We start from the raw sequence: 21,311 nt of genomic DNA, 5'->3' as shown, positions 1-21,311 counted from the left end.
GGGCTAACATAGTTTTTTGCTATTCCTATCCACTGAAACTTTCTAAAATACTGGATTCTGTTCAACTAGTGGTAGAGTTTGCTAGAAAAAAAATAACAAATTATAAAGAAAGCACCCAAATTTCTGTTTATTCATAATGTAGCTACACATTTTTATAGCTATTCATTAATTGTTTAACCCTAAGCCTGGGGGTCAGGCTCTGAGTTTGTCTTATGATAGACTGAGAGCAGCTGCCTGCCCTGCCTGGAGGTGAGGTGACAGTGGGGACAGAAGGAGAGCGAGGAGAAAGGTTATGTTTATGGGGAGTTTGTTACATGACACTTGTTTAACACATATCCTTACTTAATCCTCACAACTGAGCTACTTGACAGCTGGGGAAACCAAGGCACAGCCAGCCACTTGGCCAAGGCCGCAGAAGCTGTCCAGCTCGAGCCACTCTGTCCCTCTTAAGAACAGCAGTGAGCCTGGTGCTGCTGAGCCCTGTGGTCTGGGAGGAAGCCGCATGCTCTCTGAGGGACACACACCTCTGCTCTGCTTCTCCTTTCTCTGTTTTCCTTCCAGCTGTCCTTGGTGCCCCCCCCCCCCCAGCCACGTGGAGAGAATTGGCCACTTTCTGAGGCAGGGCCCTGAAGTGCTGTGCTGACTGAGCTGTCTACGAGCCACAGAGGTTTAGAGGAAGTTCAGTTTCTCTGATGGGGGAAGAGGAACGGCCCCGACAGCCTTTACCCACAGCTCAGCCCAGTTAGAGTGAGCCGTGCTCTGTGGGCATGGCACCCCTCTGCAGTCTGACACAGGGCAGGGAGGGTTTTGCAGATCAGGAACCTACGGCCAGGAAAGAAGCGATCTGCCCAGGATCCCACAGCAAATTGTGGCAGAATCCGGCTCAGTACTGGGCTTCTTCCTGCCTTCGCCCTGGTCAGTGTGTGCCATGTGGTTGCAGCTGATTAGAGATGCACTCGTGGGGCTGGTGGGTTTTGGCTGCTCAGAGTCATTCTCATTTATCAGGAAACTTGGAGCCACATTCTTCTTGGGAGTTGATTATATGTCTCCAAAATTGATTTCATTCTTTGATCCTTGTTTGAGATCCTGGGATCTTGAATAGATTCCAGGTAGGAGTTGAAATAGGCAGAGGATGGGGAGGGCAGCTGGACATGGGGCTACCCAGGAGTCAGACCAAGGGAGTCCAACTCTGACTGGGTAAGCATAGACTGGACACAGGTGACACAGCCGAGAAGGCCAAAGCCTGAGAAAGGTGGCTTGGAGGGAAAGTGGCGAGTGACAGAGACTGGAGGCCAGCTGCAGCAACTGAGGGGCTCTGGCTCTGAGGCATGTCAGCTGGGAACGCGTGGGAGGTGCAGCCACGGGTCTACAGTCCTGACGAGTCTGCCCCAAGCTGTGACACACAGCACTACCCCATCCTTTACTGTCACCTCTGTGCTGTCGTAGGCTACTCCTCTCCTTCCACCCTTCAGGTCCATCTCCTGAGCTGCTCTGCCCACTTGTGTCCTCCTTGCTGTTTCCCTGCAAGCCCAGTTTTTGCTCCCAGCACACTCCTGGGCCTCTGGCCCTAGGCTAGTGTGGAGCTGCCCTGCTGAAACCAAGAGCAGTGCCTGAAGCCTTCAGGAAAGGCCTTGGTGTGGCCTGTGACTTTCTTTGGATGCTCTTGGCACTCACTGAACTTGCCTGAGATTCACACAGACCTGTTTGCTTTTGCCCGAGGTGTCGGCTGCTTCTGCTCTGTGTCTGGCCCTGCCCTGTCCTGTCCTGAGTTCTCTCTCGCATCACTCAGAGATGGAGTTCTGAGTTCTACCTGGGCTGCTTTAGGCATCTGATCAGGCCAGCCTTATTCTTACTCCATGATCTTTCAGGACTATGTTTCAGGGCTGAGGCTGTGGACTGTGTGGGCAGGGGCCTCGTGCATCTTGTTAACACTGAGTCCTTGGTGCCAACACATAGTAGATGCTCAGTAAATATTTGAACAGTGGTCTGAGTTCCAAATAGGGAGGTGGGTGGTCTCTGGGTCAGGGCCCTGATGTCTCTCCACCCTGTGCTGCTTCGATGCACATCTGTGTGTGGTACACGTTAAACACTAGGTGTTCCTGGGGCACTGAAATGGGTCTTAGATCGCAGAGCCCTGCGTCCTTCTCCATCTGACTCTGCGGTTGGCTTTAGTGCCCTACTTGTTCAAGCCCTTGTGACCCCAAGCCAGTGTGGACAAGAACTCTCCTGGGAAGACTGTGTTCTGTTGAAACACAAGTGCTTTGGGGAGACAGGTGCTGTGCCAATGTGAGCCTTGTGCAGGAGCTTGGTCAGGAGAGAGGTCACTCAGTTTTGCCTTGCTCTCTTGGGTGGCCATTCTGGGCACACGACTGCAATTAAAATTCATCATGAGGATTTGCTGGGTTACCTGATGAGGCTGTGAGTTGTCATCTGATATTTCCTGGATGAGAGATCTAGAAAGCAGGCCCCTCCCACACTGGGGAGCTGAGCTCAGTCAGAAGTGTCTGGGGCGCGGGGGTTGCTCCCATGTTCTAAGTCTACAGAGTATTGGACCAAGAGGAGGAGGTAGATGCTGGCCTGAGCTGGAGAGCAAGGTCTGCGGTGCCCATGGAGGTCAGTGGGCCTAGAGAGGAAGTTAAGACTGTTTACAATGCACACACCCTCTCCCCACTACCCCCACTTCCCCACTGCAGCCTGGCCCTTCTCAAAGCAAGGTGAACTTCCTGAGGAAATGGAGCCAAAGAAGAACCCAGAGGAGAGGATGGCCTACTTCTCAGGCTCACCTAAAATCCACTCACTGGCAGTTTCTGCAAGCCAGATTATTTTGTGGGTGCTCATGAGAGACTGTGTGATGTACAGGAACACCCAGGACACCTGTCCCATCAGGTGACGAATTCCTTTGTCATTATGATGGTTTGCTTTGAGAAGAAATATATATCTGGTCTTTGTCCCTGGTTCTAGGCACAGAGTTTCTAAAACCCTTGTAGCTTCCTGAGTGATAGGGGTGAGAGGAACATCTTTGGTCACTCATATAAGCCCCTGCAGCCATACCCGAGTTTATGCCAGTGAGGTGACTCTTGGAGGCTGGGCACTGGTTGCCAGAGGAACCAACCATGTGATTAGAGGATTGGAACTCTCAGTCCCACCCCTGCCCCCAACCTCTGGGATGGGGCTGGGCATTGAGTTAACCACCAAAAGCCAATGATTTAATCAATCATGCCTATGTAAGGAGTCTCCATAAAAATCCTAAGTGAAGGGATTCAGAGAGCTGCCAGATTGGTGAACACATCGAGGTGCTGGGAGGGTCATGCCCCTGGAGAGGGCACGGAAACTCTGTGCCCCTTCTGCGTACCTTGCTTTTTGGATCCCTTTCATTTGACTGTTTGAGTTGTAGCCTTTATCGTAAACCACTAATAGTAAATGTAGTGTTTCCCTGAGTTCTGTGAGCCATGTAGCAAATTACGGAACCTGAAGAGGGGGTCGTGGGAACCCCCAATTTGTAGCCAAGTAAGACAGAAGTGTGGATCTCCTGGGGACCCACTACTTGCAATTGGTATCTGAAGGCAGGTTATCTTGTGGGACTGAGCCCTTAACCTTTGGGGTCTGCCCTAACTCCAGAATTGGTTAATGTGAGGGAAAACCCTACACATTTGGTGTCAGAAGTATTGTGAGTAGAGGAAACAGGTTTTCCTGTAGTCATGTAAGTAGGAATCCCAACATGTATGTTCATTTTGTGGTTGGCTTTTTGAATCAAGCTTTCCTTTAGTGAAGCTGATATGGTCAAGGAAAATCCACAAGGAGTGAGGGCAGATCATAGTTGTTGGCAGGACCCACAGCAGGGTGGAGTATTTCATTCTCAGTCAAGTCCATACTTTGGTTTACACAAATCTGTGGGAACCACTGCCACTGCCCGCCCTTGTGGTGCTTGAATGCAATAGAATTAACTCCTTCATGTCAAGTTGAGTGTTTCGCCCTCAGAAAGTCAAGACTTGCTGACATGAAAGATTGCTGGCTTGGCATCTAGAGGGGAGAGGGCTAAGAATGTGACTTAGCAAGGTCATCACTTTCTGGGTGCTTCGGCCAGAACAACAGTCTGAGCACAGGACCATGGAGATTTCAATCAGGTCAGCATGGTAAAGATTGGAATCTGGGTTCAGCCAATTTATGGAGGAGTACCTTGCACATAGCATTGGCTTCCTGGCCCCAGAATTTCACAACTCACCATAGGTTATGTAATAACCATCTTGTCTGACAGCCCTGACCTGAACAATAAGCCCTGGTGGTTCAGTTCCTTCAGGAGCCAAACATGGCTCAGCATCTTACCTCTGCCTTATCCAGTTTTGCAGCAATGTTGGAAGTACTCCCCGAGTGAGTTGCTGCACACTCCTAAAACAAGGCAGGAATGACAGCAGTCCACATGCTATACCCGGTTAGGTGGACTCCTCCAGGACTCTGACATGATCACCACTGGTCCCAGTGATAGACCAACCCTCTGCTGAGGACTGCTCTGTCATCGTCATCTTCCTTATCCTTAACAGGAGAGGCTTGATGCAGAAAGCACTGCCCTGCCTTCAAGAAATCTGGAACAGCTGAGGGAGATGCAGCAGAGTAGGTAAAGAACACCTGAATGGCAAAAGAGACACAGATACTGTAGATAAACCCCACACCCATACCTGCACCCAATCAGGAGATCAGAGGAGTGACTGGTCTCCACCAAGGGGACCGCCATCCTTCCTCCTCCTCCTTTTGAACAGCTTTATTGATGTATAATTAATGTACAGTAAACCACACATATTTAAAGTTTACAATTTGATGAGTTTGGCGTATGCCTACCCCTGTGAAACCATCACCAGAATCAAAACAATGAACATATTCATCACTCTTTGCCTTGTACCCCTTTGAATTCTCTCCTTCCTGCCCCTCCTATACCACTTAGCCAACTACCATCTGCTATCAGTCACTATAGATCAGCTTACATTTTCTAGAATTTGATGTATGTGCAATCAGATAGTATGTATACTTTTTTGTCTACCTTCTTTCACTTAACTTCATTGTTTTAGGGTTCATCCACATTGTTGCATGTATGGATAGTTTATTCCTTTTTATATTGCCAAATAGTAGTCCATCATATGGATGTACCATAATTTGTGTATCCATGCATCTGTGGATGAACCTTTGAGTTGTTTCTAGTTTGGAGCTACTACAAATATAGCTTCTATGAAGTTTCATCTACAAATCTTGGTGTGAATATATGCTTTTATTTCTCTTGGGTAAGTGCTTGGACAGGGAATAACTGGCTCATATGCCAGATGTAAGTTTAACTTGAAAAAAAATTTTAAAAACCTGCCAAACTGTTTTCCAAAGTGGTTGAATCATTTTACATTCCCATCAGCAGTGTATGAGAGTTACAGTCTCTCCGTATCCTTGTCAACACTTGATATGGTCAGCCTTTTAAATTTTAGCCATTCTAGTGGATGTGTCAATGTATCTCATTGTTGCTTTAATCTGATTTCCCTAATAACTAATGATGTTGGGTATTTTTTCATGTGTTTACTTTCCATCCATGTAATTTCTTTGGTGAAGTGTCTCTTCAAATTCTTTGCCCATTTTAAAATCTGGGTTGTTTATATTAATATAGCATATCAAATAATTATAATATAATTTATAGTATACATTAAAATAATATATAATATTTGGTAATATATTTTATAGGTTATGTATTATATAAAAATATTTGCAAACTATATGTCCACTAAAAGGTTTGTATTTCAAATATATATCCAAATATATTATATTCCCCACTGAAATTTATTGGCAATTTCTATGGTAAAATGGCAGAAGGTAAAAACTATGTTGAAATATACAGAAGGAGACTAAAGTTTATACTTACTTGTTAAGAAATTTATGTATATACATATATATATGTGTACTTGTATGTGTGTGTGTGTGTGTGTATGCCTTTTGGTGGATATACAGTCTGCAAATATTTTCTCCTAGTCTGTGGCTTACCTTTTCATTTTTGTAATAGTGTATTTTGAAGCACAACAGTTTTAATTCTTGATGAAAATTTTTAGATCAGTGTATTGATTTTTGTCTTCTAGAGCTTGTGCTTTTTGTGTACTATTTAGGAAATCTTTGCCAGATCTAAGGCCACAAAGAATTTCTTCAGTCATTTTATAGTTTTAGTTCTTACATTTAAGTCAGTGATCCATTTTAATTTTTGTATATAGTATGAGGTAAGGATCTGGGTCCAGCCATTTTCTTCCAAGATTCCTGGTGCTCTGGGTCAGTATTCTGTCTTTTCCCTACCACACTTCCATCGCCAGCTCTTCATGAAGCCAAACTATTCCAGTCTTTGATGTCTTCTAAGCTATTAAGCCTCTGACCTCCTGCTGCAGACTCAAGCACTTGATGGGGACACCACCCTCCTTCTCCGCTGCTCTGGATGCCCTGGAGCACCCCTATCTGGCATTGATCATGGCGGCAAAGACCAGAACAGCGTCCCTTTGAGGCCATTCCACTGTTGATGGCTGTTTAGTGCTGGTGACAATTTGCCTTCCCAGATATCTGTCTCTTCTAGTGACAGCCAAAGGGTCTGCAACTCCCCACTGGGAGAAAGAACTTGGCTCTTATAGTTCTAAAAACCAGCTGGAATCCCACTAGCCTAACATCCATGTTGGCATTACAGAAAACCATGTGCATGGAAGGTAGGCAGCCTTCCTGATTTGGAGCATGTGTTGTTATCTTCATATCAGGAGTGAGCAAACTGAGGTTTCATAAGATCCAGTGACCCGCCCAAAGTCACCCAAATGGCTCCTCACAGTGAGCCATGATTCCTAGGTCCGGAAAAGACCCAGACTCAGACCTCCTACTCCCAGGGCAGCAGTTCCCACCCTGTAAATGCTACAAGTTGCATGTGGAATTTTCCTGCCAACGAGACAAACTGCAGCCCCATATTATTTTCTGGTTTCAAAGAAAAGCAACTGCAATGAATGAAGGGTTTTAAAGGATATATTTAAGGTCTTGGATGCAAATCAAAGAATTAGATTTGGGAGAGGTTTTCAAATGGATCTAGGCTTTATTTTTAGTTCTGCCTTTTGTTGGGTCTGGAAAGGCAGTGCTTCTGTAGGGATCAGGGGTCAGTTCACATCACTGAGTCTGTGGAGGACAGGAGGTCGGGGCTGGCTGATGTCCCTCCTGCATACATCAGGCCCTCCAAGAAGCCTCACTGTCTCTATGAAGACCCAAGTTTCTCAGCCTGGTGTTCTCAGTCTGGCCCATTTTCTACCTTGACCTTTCCCCCCCAACCTCCCTTTTATCAGCCCTCTGTCTACCTCAGGGACACCCATACCCTTTACCTGGTCTACACCTTTCTTTCTGTCCCTCAGCTTTCCATGCAGGAGTGCCCCTGCACTCAGTCACCTGAGAATCAGCTCAGGTCCCAGATTCTCTGAGCTTGACGGGTCTATTCCTGCCCTGGCACCCTCAGGCCTGGCTGCCTTGTGCTAAGCTCTCTCTGAGGCTCAGTCTTGTAGAACCTCTCCCACTATGGCCTGAAACTGGTAATTCAGCCTCATCTCATTTCCCTTGGCATAGCTTTCCCATGTGTTGTATCTCCCCACCTAGATTGTCAGCTCTTCCTGGTCATGGACAGTTCTGATCCTTCCTCGTTCCATCATTATCTCCTCAGCACCTGGCATCATCCGTACAGCACCAAATTGACATGGATTGCTTCCATTTGATTTGCCCGGGTTCGAGTCTTAGAAGGAAAGTGGGAGGCTTACCAGCTGCCATTTATAGTTTTCCTATAAATTCTGGAAAGGAACCAGGCCATGGCGGCACAGAGGTGCATATTGCTCTCAGGGCTGGAGGCTTGGGGTTAATAGAAGCTTGCGTTCATCTCTGAAGGCAAGGGAAATGAGGCGCCCCAGCAGAGTGGTCCTGATTCTGAACCAGCCCCTATATCACCCAGGAGTATCCCTGCCCACAGATACCTCTCCATTGCTTCACACATGAGAGGGCAGGAATGCTCTGGGTGCCAGGCTCCAGGAGAACTTGCCCCGTCCCTCAGACTGTGCTGCCCGGGAAAGGATCTGTTTGTGTGCAGCTTCTATCTGTCTGCTTGAACTGGATTTAAAGAATTCAGAAAACATGCACACCTGTAGAGGGTACTTCTGGGGCTGAAGGATGAACCAGGCATGGTCTCAGCTCTCAGTAAACTCTCCACCAGGCAGGGCAGGTGACACATGGACACCCTTGAGTGTGATGCAAGTCCTTGCCAGTTACTGAAGGCAGGAGCTCCTTCCTGGAGAGGAGACATTTAGGATGAGACTTGAAGGGTAGGGGGTGGAGAAGGAAAGTGCAGGAGGAGGGAATCTGCATGAGCAAAGGCAAGAAGTTAGGATCATGCCGGGCACACTCAGAGGACAAAACTGAATTGCCTGAGTGTAGGCTGAGACTGCAGCTTGGGACCAGGTGGTACGTAACCTTGAAAGCCAGGAGACAGAAAGTAGAATGGTGGTTGCCAGGGACTTGGGGGAGGGGAGAAGGGAGTTGTTGTTTAACAGTACAGAGTTTCAGCTTTGTAAGGTGAAGAGTTTTGGAGATGGGTGGTGGTGATGGTTGCACAACAGTGTGGCTATACTTAATACCACTGAATTAAACACATAAAAATGGTCAGATGGTAAATTTTATGTTATGTGTGTTCTACCACACCAAAAAAAGAAAATCCTTGAAAGCCAGCTTAATGTGTAAGGGCATGACCTCTGAGTTAGACAAACAGACCCAGGTTTGTTGCTTCATAGTTGGGCAACCTTGGGCAAGTCAGCTCATTTCTCAAAGCCTCAGTTTCCTCATCAGTAATATTGGGAAGTTGTTAAAACCGCTGTGGGGAGTAAATAAAGTTATTGCTGTGGTGTGTATGGTGTGTGCCTGCATCCTTGTTCATGCCAGGTGCTGAATCTCTTGCCTTAGGGAGCCCAGAATTGTGTGTGTGTTGGGGTGGGGGGGGGTCACTGGTAGGTGCTCAGACATGTGCAGTAGACAAGTAATGCTGGGGGCTGTGTCAGGAGGCAGTGGGGTTGCTCTGGGGTGGAGGATGACTTTCCAAAGCTGCGCAGAGCCAGAAATGAAGCCCAGCTTCACCACACACACACACACACACACACACACACACTGAGATCTTGAATCCACTCTCCTATTTTGTGCTTCCTGTTTTTCTCGTGTTTTTTGTGTTTATTTCTCTTTTGGATTGATAATTTTTTATTAATGTCTTTTTTTGTGGGTAAGGGGTAGTTAAGTTTATTTATTTATGTATTTATTTTTAATGGCAGCACTGGGGATTGAACCCAGGACCTCATGCATGGTAAGCACGTGCTCTACCACTGAGCTATACCCTCTCCTCATTATTGCTTTTTTTCTCTTCTATTAATTGAAAATTATACATTGTGTTTCTTACTCTTTTTCCTTTTAGATTTCTTAGAAATTACCACATGCATACTTATCAAGATCTTAAGTTAGTCCATCACTTTACCTTTCTCTTTTGTAATACAAAATTTGAAAACATCTTAACTGTCTCTACCCACTCCTGACTGTAACTTTTTGGTTATGTACTTTAATTCTACCTGGCTTTACTATGAGCTCACAGGGCATTATAATTCTTGTTATATTATACAGCCAATGTTTGTTCAGCTTTACTCATATATTTACCCCCTTTTGGGGGGCTCTTTATGCCTTCTGGTATCTCAGATCTTTAACTGAGATCATTTTCTTTTTGCTTAACATATATCCTTTATAATATCCTTTAAGAAGAGTTCCCTGGTTACACATTCTCTCAGATCTTGTTTGTCTGAAAGTGTGTTTGTTTTATGCTCATTCATGGAATGTATTTTTCCTGAATAAAGAATTGGGATGTCAGGTCCCTTCCACTCCTGGCTTCTGTTGTTCCTATTGATAAAATAGGCTGTAGTCTGAGCACATTGACATTTTCTTTGGTTCTCTCTCCCTCTTTCTCTCATGTGTCTTTTGCAATTTACTATGTGTTTAAGGCCGTATTTCTTTCTTTTCTTCTTCTTTTTTAAATTCTCGTTGAAATTGGGATTCTTTTTTTTTTTTTACTTTATTTTCTTTAAATTTTTTTCTTTTTTGGAAGGAGGTAAATAATTAGGTTTATTTATTTATTTATTATTTTTTAATGTTGGTACTGGGGATTGAACTTAGGACCTCCTGCACTCTAAGCATGCACTCTGCCACTGAGCTATACCCTCCCCCTCCTTGGGATTCTTAACATCTGTGAATGTTATCTCTTATCATTTCTGGAAAATTCTTAGCCAGTTATCTCTTCCAAGTATTATCTCTCCCCATTTTCTCTCTCCTCTCCTCCTAAAACTAACCATAGTTCAGTCTTTTCCAAGTCTCTTAAGCTTTATTCCATATTTTCTGTCTTTTGGTCTCTCTGTGCTGTTTTCTGTTGCTTATTTTTAATCTACCTGCCAGTTCACAAATTACCTCTGTAGCTAAATCTAATCTTCCATTGCATTTTAAAATTTCAGTTATGGTATTTCTCACTGCTGGAAGTTCCATTTGCTTCTTTCTCAAGTTGGTTAGGTGACTCTTTATAGTTTTCTACTTCCTGCAGATATTTTCAAGCTTGTCTTTTATTTCATTAAACATAGTGAGCATGATGGTTTTATAACCTATACTCGATAATTCCACTATCTGAAGGTATATACGCCTGTGTCTGCTGATGGTTGTCTCTGCTGGTTCTTGTTTATTGTTTCCTTGTGTGCTTGGTTATTTTTGGCTTGTGTACTGCTCAAAATGTACTTGAAAATTTATTATGAAGATACCTTCCTCCAGAGAGGGCTTACCTGTCCTTCTGCCAGGTACCTCAGGGTAACAGTAGTCCGGGAATGCTTTGAACTAAATTCATGACTTGAGGCTTTTTGACCATCAGTGATGTGGATTAGGGCAGCTACTCTGTATGAAGGCTAGCTTGTGGTTATAGCTTCTCAGGGACATCCCCACCCCACTTCTTCTGCATTCCCTTGGAGGTGAGTCCTTGTAGGGGGCTAGCTTAATCTAGGAGGGTTCCTGGTAGATTGCCCACTTGTGGAGGAAACTAGGTTTTAAAATTTGTCCACATTGCCCATCAAGGCCATTCACACTGAGATTCACATATACCTGTATCTGCAAACACCCACAGAGCCAACATGACTGGTACTCCTTACTTTTCTAGGTTCTTGCCTCTCCTTTAATTTTGACCTATTCCTTTCTCTCTTGCCAGTTCTTCGGTGCTTTTTAAGAAGGATTTTTTTGTGGTCCATCTAGCATTTTGGGTTGTTTTCAGCAACACTGTTCTCTAAAACAGAAGTTAGCAGATCTCATTCTGTGTGATTTTTTTTTAATTGAAGTATAGTTGATTTACAATATTATATTCATTTCAGGTGTGTAACATGATTCAGTATTTTTATAGATTATACTCCATTTAAAGTTATTATAAAAATAATGGCTATATTTCCCTATGCTGTACAATATACTCATGCTGTGTGATTTTGAGTAAGTCACTTCTCTCTGGGCCTCAGCATTATGTACTTCAGAGGGTGGTTAGGAAGATAAATGAGAAAATGAAGGTAAAGGCACAGTGCTTTGCACATAGTGCTTATTCTTGACTCTGATATATATATATATATTTTTTTTTTCTTTTTTTCTTTTTTTTTTTTGGTGGGGAGGTAAGTAGGTTTATTTACTTTTTTAGTGGAAGTACAGGGGATTGAACTCAGGACCTCATGAATGCTAGTCATGGGCTCTATCACCAAGCTATATTCTCCCCACTCATAGTGCTTATTCTTGGCACAATAAGTAGCAGCTCCTTTTTCTTTTACTACCTGGTGGGGCTGGATCTCTGGTACAAAGCAGGAGCACAGTCATTCAGTCTGAGGCCCAAGGTCCTGGGGGCTGATGCCCAGAATTCACCATCCTCCTTCAACCCCTGAGGTGCCAGCTAAAGTTTAACCCAACAGATGGAGGTCTGTCGCACAACCCAGCTGGGCACCTGACCACCAGCTTCAGCGCTGGGGAGCATGCAGGGACCCTGGGGAAGTCTGGAGCCATGGCCTCAGCAGCATCCCCAGAAATGATATGCATCAGGCCTGCAAGAGTGTTTGGCTGCACATGGTTTGGGGTGAGTTGGCTTGCGAGCCTATCCTTGTAAATAATAAAAAAAGAAAAACTCCCCCTGGGTCTAGAAGGCTGCTAGTAAGTGTTCATTCCCAGAGGAACCAGTTTTCTGGGGCTAAGAGACCAGGGGGCCAGGAGTGCCCCTCTCTACCTTGTAGAGCTGGAATAAGGGAGTCCCCTGGGGCTCACACAGGCTCTCCCCAGAGTCAGTTCTCACCCCTCCACCTGCCTCCATTACCTTCTCCCCCTCGGCCCCACCCGGCCACCCATGCCAGCCCAGGTTACCACAGCTCTCCCTGATACCTGAGAGTTTTAATATGTTTCCAAGGTCATAAATGCTGCTTTCTGTGGATAACATTTTCTCCCCAAAAAGAATTCCCAAAACTCAGGGTCAGATGACACTGCAGTATCCTGTCCCCTCAGGCCCATTTGGTGTTGGTTGGGGAACCTTTTGTCCTTCTCTGAGCTTAGCCCCAGTCATTTTGGTCCCCAGGGCCCTTATGCCATTTCCCTGGAAGGTGACATCTGGCTGAGCGGGTTGGGCAGGCTGGACACGTCCACTCTGACAGTGTGCATTGCAGAGTCCCAGCCCAGAGAGACAGGTCTAGGTTTTAGAGTCAGGTGGGTGGGGAGCAGGTTGGAGATCATTGCATTGGCTGTGGAGCAGTCCAGGTCTGGAAGAATGAAAAGTTGTATGATCCTAAGTCATCATAGAATCCTTTTTTTTTTTTTAACATTTTTTTTATTGGGTTATAGTCATTTTACAATGTAGTGTCAAATTCCAGTGTAGAGCACAATTTTCCAGTTATACATGAACATACATATATTCATTGTCACATTTTTTTTCGCTGTGAGCTACTACGAGATCTTGCATTTATTTCCCTGTGCTATACAGTATAATCTTGTTTATCTATTCTACATTTTGAAATCTCAATCTGTCCCTTCCCACCCCCTGCCCCATAGAATCCTTTATAGAATGAAGTTACTTTCTTATCAAACAAGGCACTTTTTACCATCTTACCTGTATACATGCCTAAAATAGATAGATCTTTAAACACGCTCGTCCAGCTAAAAAGAGATGCAGGCCCTTACAAAATGGAAAAGAGATTCAAATGCAGATAAAATGTATCAGTTAAGGAGCCCTAGTCCCTAGGCTGCTGCAGTTTATATACCCTTTAGAGAAGGCAACATTCTCAGAAGCTTTGGCTGCATCCTAATTATCCAGTGGGGAATCGGTGTATCTTTGGAGGAAAACATTACTAAAGGCTTTTAGCATGTGCTGTGTCCAAGAAATTCCCTACAGAGGCAGAGGGAGGGAAATTAGGCCAGCACCAGACTCGGGCACCCATTCTTGTATCAAGAGGCAAACATTACTGCCTCTTTTTTTTAATCCGAGAAATTCTCTTGAATTCTTTGAACTCTCATAGCAAAGTTTATACTTCTTTTAAGGCACTTATTTCACATCATAAGATGTTTTTCTGAGACTTGCTTGAGTTGTTTCCTTGGCCTGGGCTGCCCTTTCATCCTTTACCTACCTGGCAAACCTCTTCTTGTTACTCAGAGACTGTTCAAGCAGCACCTCCCCACAAAGCTGCCCCTGACCCTTGATACTCCCCATAGAAAGACCAGCTCATCTAATTCTGCTGGAGAGTGAGCTGTGAATGAGAATGATATAAGACAGATGCTCTTCCCTGTTACACTTGTTCTGGAACATTCTTTGATCAGTTCACAGAGCCCTATGAATTGTGTTGGCCTCTTTGTTCCTCCACTGGGCTGTAAGCCCCTTGTGAACAGAGATGAGTGCCCCATCTACCTCTCACTCCTACTTTCCACATCCCAGGGATCCTCACTGGACCAGGTTCTATAGGCTGTGTGGGTCAGTGAGTGTCTGAGTGCAAGCTGCAACACCCATCCAGTAGGGTGTTCATCTGTCTTCCCCAAGGCATCAAGTACAGGGCCCCAAGTACAGCACGGCCCCTAAAAATACTTATGAAATAAAAGAAAGGAAGTGAATTGCAGACCTTTGCAATGGAAGATGCTGAGGTTTCAGGAGTCTTAGCAACTTTCCTAAGCCAAAGTGTGTGGGCGTAAGAATGAGTTCTTAGGACCTCACTTTGTGGTGCCGGCTTGAGGAATTTTCAAGCAACGAAACATTAGAAAGCCCATCTCCAAGAGAGGTGCCTTGGGGTATCTTTGAGAACAGGCTGACCTCAAATGAGCCCTTAGGTGGAAAACCAGTTACTAAACCTAGCTCAGAAGGGACCCAAGAAGGAGGAGCCATAGAACTGAGGACTCTAGAGCCCCAGGGACCGCCCAGGTCAAGGCTGCTGATCAAGGCACATTCCCTGCAGGAAGGAACTGTGGAGCAGTGTCCAGGACCAGAGGGCAAGGCTGATGTCCGTGTCCCTCTGGTCACTGCTGGAGCCTGGCCTTTCTGGATCCTGATGTTTGTATGATGTGGGCCCCACCAGAGTTTGGAGTGTGCTGTTCATTCATTCATTCATTCATTCATTCATTCATTCATTCATTCATCAACATTAATCAGTGCCTCTTTGGAATCAGAGATGACTCAGGCAGGTTGGGGTCAGGTTGTGAAACCCTCCAGTCCCTACCAAGGAATGTGGATGGTGTTTATGGAAGGGCACAAACTGATGATTAGATCAGGCTTGCATTTTTAGAAAGGGACCCTGGAAGCCAATGTGGAGGATGGACTAGAGCGTGGACAGATCATGGGCAGGAAGGCCAATAGGAAGAGGGAAGGGAGGATCTGAGTGGGCGGTAGCTGTGAGAGGACAAGGGAGGGACCGACGTCAGGATGAGGGAGTGAGGAGTCAGCACCACCCCATGGCCACCAGCTTTCTTCTGATGGCTTCAGTGATGCTGCTGTCTCCTGATTGCTACCAAACACTGAATGCATAAATAATAAATAAATGGAGGGATAGTTGGAGGGATAGAAGAAAAGCTATTTGTCTCAGAAGTGAGCCAAGGAACACATCTCCCTACCCACCTGTCCATCACCTCCTGCCTGAGCAGCCATCCTTCACTGAGGTGAAGGGGGGACCACAGGTGTCCTCCTGGTCCAGCAGGATGTCAGTGACTCATGTCTGGCAGCTCTCAGCATGGACTGACTCCTGGAGGCTCAGTTAGTCACCTGTGAAACAAGAGCCCTGTGATTCCTTCTTGCCCAAAATCTAAGGCAGTGAAGGACTCCCTGGAGCCATAAATTTGAACTTCTGGCAAGGAAAGTCCTTAGGTTCCCATGGAGACCTCATCCTTAGAGACAAGAGAGGGAAGGCAGGAGAAGCCAGAGCCTAGTGTGGAGATCAAAGATCTCAGCTTGATGCCTGCCAAGGAGTTGGGTCTCAACTGCACTCCCCGTATGTTGACATCCTGTGACCTTTTTCTGGTTACTCACAGCGAGTACAGCAATGTCTAGACAGGTTATTGTTGTTTAGACTGACCTGTTGAAAGCTCCATCCACAGGTGACCTCAGAATGGCATTCACCATAATCAAAGTTCACGTTCAAAGTAGTGTGCGTGGGGGTAGGGGGCAGGGAGGAGAGGTGAGAGGGGCTGAGGGCAGGGGGAGGAAAGTGCACTGGTGACATGCAGGAAAAGCCTAGAGTCCTGGGTTCCAATTCCCTGTGCCACTCCCACTGGGCGACCACAGGAGATGATCATTTCACCTCTCTGAGCCGATCTGATCACAGGGGCTGCAAGGTGGTGTTTGTGTCTCTGTCCCCTTGGTCTCAGTCTGGGTCCTGTGAAGGTTGAGGCACTAGGCACAGACCCTCTGCACTGGGTTTGAGAAGACAGATCAAAGATGATCATTCCTGCTTCTCCTGCTCAAGCTGAAACTTGTGGACCAGTTGATGCTGAGGATTGACAGTAAGTGAATCTTGGCATATCAGAACTGGGAGGGCGCTTAGAGGCATCCAGTCAATGCTTTGATATTAGATGAAATGAACGCCAAGGGAGGGTGGAGGAGCAATTGAGGCTCTGACCAAATAGAGCTAAGCTTGTCCTCTTGCGCTCCGAGGACTCCCGGGGGGACATCCGTGTTTGGCATTCTGGGCTGCAATACACCAGTGGTCACTGATTCAGAACCAGCCTGTTCCCCGCCCTGTGGCACCACCAGCAGGGCCTTCCTGACCTTGCCCATCAAACCCCTAAGAGAAGAGAGCCTGCGCAGTCAGGCCTAGTGGGCGAATGTGGCCTTCCTGTCCTATTGCAGTGGTAGCAGCAGCAGGAGTGGGGAAAGTGGTCCAAGCACAAACAACAAAGGTGAAGAGTCCAAGGGCAGGGTGGGAGCCGGGCAGCCCTGTTCCAGGAGATAAGGCTTGTGCTTGTGCTTGTTCTGAGGCAGGCAGTGCCTTGCCCACAGAGCGGGAGCCCGGTGGTGGTGGTGTTCTCAGTCCAGAGCGGTACTCCCCTGGGGTTTGTCAGGAAAGGCCAGAGCCAGGCATTGAATGGCTGTGCCAGCCTGAGAAACCCCAGGAAGGAGGCTTGGCGATGGGGTGTTTAGGCCCTGGCTAGATGGTACAGGCTGGGCATCCCTGGATCCCGGTCATGAATGCTACCAGTGACTAGGGAACTTTGGAGCAAAAGGCATTCTGTAAATCTCCACAGCACAGCCAGGAGGCCCACCTAGGGTGGCTGCCACCCCTCCTCACCTCGGGTGAGTGAGGAAGAATGTGGAAAAGCTGGGCGGGGCAGGCCCCCAGGGAAGGAGGCTGTGATCTTTGTGCTGTATTTGTGTAGCAAATACCCTCCCAGGCCTCCCAGGTCTCCTGGTGCCACCTTGGAGCTGCAGATATGGGGTACACAGTCCAGAGCAACATGGCCTTTCCTCAAGGCACGAATCACCCCCACAAAGCTTCCTCTGGGCTCTTCAGTGTGTCCTCCAGGCCCTGCCTGCTCAGGGGAGAGGAGATGCCCTGGCTGCTTCTGAACGAGTGATGGAAGGGGAGGAGCAAGTGGCCAGACAGACAGGCCCTCAGTCCCCAGGCCTTCCACCTGCTAGCAGGGAGGGAGTGTGATCTGGGGCTTCAGCAGGTCTGGGTTGGGGGGATGGTGGAAGGAAATGAACAGACTGGATAAGCCACTGATCTTGGCCTTCCAAGATGAGTGGTAACCAAGTGCTTTCAGAGTCAAACATCACATCCTTCAGATGTGGACAGACAGTGCTCCCACCCTCTCCCCTCATGTCCTGAGAAGCCCCAGCAGTAACTCTGCTCCTGCTCTTTGACCATCCCTTCCTCCCTCTTCCAAACTTCTTCTGCCCCCTGGTCCAGCTCAGTCCTCTGTCTTGCAGGAAGCTTTCCCTGCTGCACCAGCCCTTGCAAACCTCCTGCATTTATCTGCTCCTGTTCCTGCACCAGTCTCAGGCAGGGCGGGGAGCTGGTGTAAGAGGCAGCAGAGAAGGAAGGTAGGAAGAGAGCAAGGCCTGGGCCCTCTACAGTTGGGCAGGGGCCTGGAGTGGAGGCTGGAGGCCACCAGAACTCCCAGGAAAGGACGCCTGAGGGGGTGAGTGTCTCTTAGGAATCAGCCAACATGGGGAGGATAGATGAACAATGGGAGCCCTGGTCAGAGAGCTGGGCTTAGTGGGGCTTGGCAGGTGCATCACTTAGGGTACTAGTTGGGACTGTGGTCAATGGAAGAGACAGGGAAATGGGGGAGGGGCTGGGACCTGGGTCTGGGTGTCCCTGGATGGTGAGGCAAAGTCTGAGGGCCTACCACCTACAGCCCACCCTGGGACTCTAGGCAGGAGGAGCTGGGTGGTGGGGCACGGTGACCTGATCTAAGTGGAAGTCACTGGAGAGCCCATTTGGGGTGCAGAAGCAGTACCCCCAATGGTGGAGCTCTCCTCATTAAATGGGACAGGACCCCTTTCCTGAAGGGGAGCTGGATTGGAGCTCATGGGAGGCAGCCTTGGGAACTTTGAATGAGTCTTTGCCAGGGGCAGCTCTGCCCCATCCTTTATTCTCACTCCTGATGCCACAAGTGCATCTGTGCCCTGAATGGGGCCACTGTGGGTAGCGGAGGTATTCTCAGCACCAGCTATCACAGCCTGACCCAGGTTACCACCCAGCCAGCCAGCCCATCACACAAGAGGAGCTGAGCATGGTGGGACAGCAGGCATCCACTCATTTTGAGCAAAATATGGCTCTTGGCATAGCCCTGAGCCAGTCTCCTGCCGCTACAACAGGCCTCATGGTGGCCTGGGTGCTCCCTACGCTCCAGGGGAACAGTGTCTGGAGGCCTGGCCAGCCATGCACCACACACTGCAGGATTGACTGGCAACAAAACATGTCAGTTCAACATCATTAGTCATGAGGGAAAAGCAGATTAAAGTCACAAGGAGATACTACCACACATCTACTAGAGTGGTGAAAAAAAAATTGACAAAAAAAGTGCTGGTCAGGATGTGAAGCAACTGAAACTCTCAGACGTGGTGGGAGGGAATGCAAAATGGCACAGCCACTTTGGAAGACACTTTGGCATCCTCTTATAAAAGTAAGCATAGACTTACCAGGCAACCCAGAAATCTCATCCCTAGATATTTATCCAAGGGAAATGAAGTTAGTTTCACACAAAAACCGGTAGGCAACCATTTAGGTGGCCTTATTCATAATCACCCCAAACTGGTGATAGTCCAAATGCCCTTCAGCTGGCACATGAATAAACAGATTGTGGTACACCCATACGGTGGAATGCTACTCCTCAATAAAAAGGAATCAGCTACTGGTACAAGCGACTGTAGCGATCAATCTCAAATGTGTTATGCTAATTGAAAGAAGCCAGACCCAAAAGACTCCATACTGTTGATTCCATTTACGTTTTGGAGAAAGCAAAACTCTAGGGACAGAAAACAGATCAGTGATTACCAGGGCCTAGGGGTAGGAGTGAGGTGGCGGGGATTGACTATAGAGTAGCACAAGGGAGCCTTTTAGGGTGATGGAAATATTTTACATATTGGTTGTGGTGGTGATTACAAAACTATGTGTTTATCAAAACTCATAGAACTATATACTACAAAGGGTGGATTTTACTGTATGTAAATGATACTTCATTAAACCTGACTTTAAAACACACACACATATTAATCACAGCCACTATTTCTGAGCACCTAGTAGGCACTGTGCCAGGGGCTCTGCGTGTTTTCTCATCCATCCATTCATTTGATCACTCATTCAGCAAGCATTTACTGAGCTCCTCCACCCAGTGCAGCACAACATCTAGTTAATCCTGCCTAACACCTACAAGGCACACGGGTCCCTGAGTCGTATAGGGAAACCAGCAGGAAGATGTGCCTGGAGCCCAACCCTGGGGGGCCTACAGGTGAGCTTGAAAGTTCTCTGTGGGTGCATTTCATGGCGAGAGGAATTCCTAGCTTTGTCAGCCTCTCAGGGGAGTCTGCAGCCCAGAAAGAGAGGTGGAGGTGAGGGAACAAAGAGTGATACCCTTGCTCCCTCTCCTTGGTGCTGGCCCTGCACAGGAGGGTAGGCCGTACCCGTCTTGGCCCTGAGCACAGAGCTTTCATTGGTGTGGATTGTGGAAGTTCCAGGCCCACTTCTGTGTTGAGCCTTCTTGCTAGGTGGCTTGTCCTCTGCTTTGGAGCCTGTCCGTGTCTGCCCAGCTCAGATGGGAGTGGTCCTGGCTTCTCTTGTGAGACTCCAAATGTGGAAACCCCCTGAATAAAATCACTGTGAGGCACACATGCACAGGAACACTGTACAGCAGGAGAAATGAGCAAACCAGATCTATGCGGACTAACACAGACCCATCTGAAGGATACAAGGTGGAGCAGAGAACAAATGATGAGATGGACAACATATGACACCATTTAAGTATGTTGTAAAGACGCATGATAGTACCATGCATTGTTTTTTGTTGTTGTTATTTATTTAGTTTTTGGGGGGGAGAGGGAGGTAATTAGTTTATTTAACTTTTTTTTTAATGGAGTTACTAGGGATTGAACCCAGGACATCATGCATGCTAAGCATATACTCTACCACTGAGCTATATCCTCCCAGCTAATAGTACTATGTATTGTTATGATGATAAACTTAGGTCATAAAAATATAAAAATATGAACAAGAAAGGTACATACTAACTTCACAACTGTTTTAGCTCAGGGGAAGACATTAGCAAAAAGAGATAAAAAAAAAAAAAAGGTCAAGAGGCTAACAAACAAATTTAACCAATCAGAGATGTACGAGTTAAATCAAGGGGCTGTATTGCATATTGTTGTCTGTACTTTGGGCTGAAATATTTCATGAATAAACAAGCCAGAATGAAAACATTACAATGAGTGTAATAAGCAAGACACAAAAAGACAATTATCATATGGTTCCACTTGCATGAGGTAACTAGAGTAGAAATTCATAGAAACAGATAATAGAATAGTGGCTCCTGTGGGGCTAGGGGGAAGGGGGAAGGGAATCATTGTCTAATGGGTATGTGGAGTTTCAGTCTGAAAGGATGAAAAAGTTTCAGAGATAGATGGTGGTGATGATTGCACTATAATGTGAATGTACTTAATGCCTCTGAACTGGATGCGTAAAAATGGTAAATTTTATGTTATGCATATTTTGCCACAATAAAAATAAATAAGCCAGAATAGGCAAATCTATAGAGACAGAAAGTAGATTACTGGTTACCTAGGGCTGAGGAGTATGCTGGGAAAATGGTGGGGAGGGGGGTCATGACCAAGGGGTGTGGGTTTCCTTTTGTGGTAATGAAAATGTGGTTATGAAAATGTTCTAAAATTTGTTGTGGTCATGGATGCATGACTCTTTGAGTATACTAGAAAACATTGAATTGAACACTTACAAATTTTATTTTTTTTATTTTTGAGAGGGTGAGGCAATTAGTTTTTCGTGCATGCTGTGCATGCGCTCTACTACTGAGCTATATCCTCTCCCCTGAATTGAACATTTTCAGTGGGTGAAGTGTATGGTGTGTAACTTACAGCTCAATAAAGTTTTTTTTTAAAAAAAAAGGCCGAAAGGAGGCAAATCCTTTCTGTGTTGGCTCTTCTAGTAGAAGCCATGTTCTGTCTGGTCTCAACCTACCTCTGACATTTGTGTCATGAAGTCATCAGGAGCCCAGGGCCTCCTCTACCCCAACCA

General features: G+C 46.5%; 1 non-coding gene across 1 annotated transcript; it reads right to left on the bottom strand.

Annotated features, from left to right (window-relative positions):
• Positions 1 to 9,326: 9,326 nt before the first annotated feature.
• Positions 9,327 to 9,396, bottom strand: TRNAG-ACC (transfer RNA glycine (anticodon ACC)). Its single transcript has one exon. It is a non-coding gene; the product is annotated as a tRNA-Gly (tRNA).
• Between the last annotated feature and the right edge of the window lie 11,915 nt (positions 9,397 to 21,311).

Source organism: Camelus dromedarius, chromosome 9 (assembly GCF_036321535.1).
Source record: "Camelus dromedarius isolate mCamDro1 chromosome 9, mCamDro1.pat, whole genome shotgun sequence".
NCBI lineage: Eukaryota > Metazoa > Chordata > Mammalia > Artiodactyla > Camelidae > Camelus > Camelus dromedarius.
The sequence above is the reverse complement of the archived record's forward strand: the minus strand, read 5'-3'. Positions and strand labels throughout refer to the sequence as shown.